Here is a 4,441-nt window from a genome sequence, read left to right as displayed (position 1 = left end):
TTATTACGTTTTACAATTTTTTTATATTATGTTATACAATTCTTTTTTTATAAAACGTAATAAATTATTATGCTTTACCAAAGAAAATTATAAGACGTAACAAGTTGTTACGACTTAGCTTTTATGTCTACTTGTTCTCAAATCTGACAAATCGTAAGAAAAACTTACGGCCTACACTTTATGTCAAATTATAAAAAATTACCTTGTTACGACTTAGCTTTTATGTCTACTTGTTCTCAAATCTGACAAATCGTAAGAAAAACTTACGGCCTACACTTTATGTCAAATTATAAAAAATTACCTTTTACGCTTTATGTCAAATTACACTATCTTTATGTCAAATTATAAAAAATTACCTTTTACGCTTTATGTCAAATTACACTATCTTTTCTGTTTGTCTAAAACAATTTTTTTTTTTTTTTGTAGTTTTTAATTAGTGTTTTGATTAGGATTTTAAGGAAACTCATATGCACAAATACGTTTCTTATTATAATTAATGGAGTAAAAAATCACAATTTAAGTTACAAGTGTACAAAAATCAAACTAATAAAAATATTATTAATTTATTGCTAATGAGTTAACGACTTATAATGATTTTATAAAAAAAAATTATTGAATTATTAATTTGATTTTAATATTTTTTTTACCGGGTTATTGGGTAAAGTATGTAGGGGTTAGGTATGTAGTTAAGAACCTTTAGCTTCTTAACTACATCCACTACTATTTAGACATAGTAAAAAAAATTAAAATTGAATTAATAACTCAATAATTTATTTTTTTTTATAAGATTACTCAATAACGATAAATCAATAACATTTTATCGATTCGATTTTTGTACATTCCTAACTTAAATTGTGATTTCCTACTCCATTAATTATAATAAAAAACGTATTTGTGCATGTAAGTTTCTTCAAAATCCTAATTGAAACATGAATCAAAAACTACTACGAAACTACCAGAAAAAATAATTTATATTTTTGACGGTGATAAATTACAATGTCCTTACACAAGGATGAGAGTAACAAGAGAGTGAACAGGCTGAGTAGGCTAGAGTGTTCAGAGATACACAACCAGATATTTACAATGAGGAAACTAACAAAAAGACACAATAAGTTTCCTAGCCTAATCTATGTCAGCCCTCAAAAGGGACTCTCAGCAAAAAGGGGGAGGGTCGGAATAGATATTGGCATTTGAAACACCTAGATGAACTACTACAGTTTATTTTCATGCGGGTCCGAGCATCTTACTATCTCCATCCCATTAGCAACTACAAGGAAGATCAAAATAAGGAGGGTAAGGAAGTATGGACGCATAAACGGAAGAAAAATGATAGAAAAAAGAACTTACATAAATCTGAAGTATCATCCAGGAATCTGAGACCCTCAACACAACACAAAAAGAAGAGCTTCATCCCATCCATCGGAGAACGCACCTGAAAACAACAAAATGGTCCATTAATGAAGGTAAAGAGCAAGCTGAAATCATAAAAGAAGAGGAGACACCAACTTTTGATAGTTGATAAACACAGGACCAGCTTTAATCCATGGTATTTGATTGATAACTCACAACAGATACACGAAGAACTCAAGTTTCATACAGTGAAAGTCAACATTTTTCATCTGGAACAGAGAACTTGCGACGGAGAAGAGTAGAGAAGAGAATAGGAAACCCTCACTTTTTTTATATGTAATCACAAAAGGAAATGGGCCGGGTATTTTTCAGAATGGGTTGGTCCATTCTCGGTTGTGGGTGTTTTAAATAATGGTGGGTTGATCCATCTTTGTAAATTTTTTATATGGGTTATTAATAAAAGTCAAAATTAAATTAAAAAAGCACACACACATACACTCACAAAAATATAATTCTTTTAGACTAACAGAAAAGATAGTGTAATTTGACATAAAGTGTAAAAAATAACTTTTTACAATTTGACATAAAGTGTAATCCGTAAGTTTTTCTTATGATTTGTCAGATTTGAGAAAAAATAAACATAGAAGCGGTGATGTGATAAAACACTAATTTATTCTTTTTAGATTTTTATGTAAGTCATAACAATTTGTTACGTTTTAAATTTTTTTTGATAAAATATAATAATTTATTATGTTTTATAAAAAGTCAATTCCATTAGTTGATCGTTAGAAAAAAATATAAAACGTAATAATTTATTACGTATAATCTATTTTAATAATTTATTAAATAGATGACCTATTTGAGTCACTTTATTCATAACTTACTTATTTTGATTTCGAGTTCAATAGTTAATGTGTTAGATACATGTCATATCATGTGTTTAAATTATGATGCCGACTGATAGATAATAGAAATGAATTATGTCTTTGGTCTAGGGAAGCGTGTATAACAGTTGATGTGTTAGATGCATTATCATAGGTTCGAATTATGATGTTGACCGATAGAAGATTGATATCTAAGCAGAGAAAGACTAGGATGACTCTGTGCACATAGCGGTCGTTTGGTATAGAAAATAGGATAAACAAAGTTATCTTGAGATATCTCATTGTTAAGTTATCCCATCATATATTTAAAGTCGCTTACTTCATCGTTATAATGTAAATGGTGGGATGATAATCTCTGAAGTAATTAATATTTTTAATCAAACACTTGGTCAAAATAATTCTGCCTTGTTTGAAAATTTCAGATCCCTCATACTAAGCAAGCCCTTAGAGTTTCAAATTGAGCCATTATTGGTGATTTCTTGGTTATCAAAAGACAAGAAATCTATGTAGTTTTTTAATGAATATTGTTGATAATATTCCACAACTTTTAGATCACGTGTTTGACACCCTTTTTTTAGTTTGAATTTTTTTTATAGTGGATATCAATAATGGCACTATTGATATTTTATAACGATCCAAAAATCGGGGTCATGATGACACTATTGCAACTCAGCCTTGATAGTAAGCCAAACACTCTCAAAAGAAAAGAAATACGAAATATTACATAAAGTAAGGCAAAATGAGACTTATAGAACGGAGTCTGGCCAACACATGTACAATATAGTGGATGTCTAAACAAAATATCATAAAAATTTCAAAAATAGTGTCAAAAGTGTAAGAACATATAATACATAACCTACTCTGAATAATACATAGTCTGTCTCCAAAATAGAAATAAAGACAACAAATAGATGGAAGAGGTCTGGAGTCGACTCTGAAAAGCCTAGAGTGCACCAGTACCTTGATAAATCACCAAATCAATCGGACGAATCAATCTCCACAAGTCGTACTCGTTTTAGAATCTACACCAAAAGGGCACAATAAGAGTAACTACGATCCAATCACTTGTACTCAGTAGGTATCATAGGCCGATTGAACAAAGTATGAAATAATATAAGTAAAGAAAATACTATAAGCACGCAACTTGCAAGAAGAAAAGTTTCCAAATGGTAGTTCACACCTTCTCTACTAACAGTTCTAATATAAATGACAGCAAATTGAAAAACATATATACAAGTATAGATAGAATCCAAATACACGACAAATAACACGTAAAACTAATATATGATGTGCAAATGCAATGCAATGCAATGGATGATGAAGCGAATAGTTGAAAGGCATAACATGACTTTCTGTATACACCTGTTGAGTTTCAATGCTCTCAAAATAGGACCCATGGATGGTTTACACCCTATATACTATCTCAAGTTTTCACTAATCTCAATCTCATGTCTCAATCTACCCGACTGGCACATCCATCGTTCTAGGTATTCTTAAAAGTGTTTTATTTTCTTTTAAAAATCAACGTTTTTCAATGATATCGTATATCATGAATGTGTATGTATGCAATGAGGATATAATACTCATAATCAAACAGTATGAAGATATTCATTCCTTTCAATACGTATAAAAGTGAGATCAGAAATTAATTCAGTATGTCAATAATTCATGATATCAGTTCTATGGACACTGTTAAAATAAACATGCATGTAAGACATCATTAATATCATATCAATCATAACTCAAGTATTTCTATCATGATAAAGAAATATAGTGCTCAATAAGACCTATAATATTCATTCAAGTCCCCGCACAAGCATCACATTAATAAATAAGACAATCAAATGCATAAATATAGCCAATGATGTCAAATAAAGCCTCCAGATGAACAACACATAATATATAATATCATAAGCCAACAACAGAGAATAAGCCCCTCACACAGGCATCACCCAATATATAATAACTCAAAAATTACATTCCTTAGTTATTTTCTCCAACCCATAGCATGCTTTACTTATTCATTAACTACCCAGCCAGGGGTGAACCTACATAGGCGTCAGGGGTTCATCCGAACCTCCTCGGCAAAATATTACATTATATAAGATAGAAAATCTATATTTTTGTACATATATTAATTTTGAACCACCTGAATTAATGATATGAAAAATCTTGGTGGTGTTGGGTTGCGCTACTTGGTCCACATG

The 4,441-nt window shown here is 30.3% G+C and overlaps 1 long non-coding RNA gene across 1 annotated transcript; it reads right to left on the bottom strand.

The window, feature by feature from the left end:
- Positions 1-286: 286 nt before the first annotated feature.
- Positions 287-1,673, bottom strand: LOC107852522. Its single transcript, XR_007049526.1, has 4 exons — positions 1,507-1,673; positions 1,348-1,432; positions 357-1,267; positions 287-301 (listed from the first exon to the last, which is right to left on the bottom strand). It is a non-coding gene; the product is annotated as an uncharacterized LOC107852522 (long non-coding RNA).
- Positions 1,674-4,441: the final 2,768 nt, after the last annotated feature.

This window comes from Capsicum annuum, unplaced genomic scaffold, assembly GCF_002878395.1.
Source record: "Capsicum annuum cultivar UCD-10X-F1 unplaced genomic scaffold, UCD10Xv1.1 ctg3053, whole genome shotgun sequence".
Lineage (NCBI taxonomy): Eukaryota > Viridiplantae > Streptophyta > Magnoliopsida > Solanales > Solanaceae > Capsicum > Capsicum annuum.
Note: the sequence above shows the minus strand (reverse complement) of the source record. Positions and strands in the feature narration are given on the sequence as shown.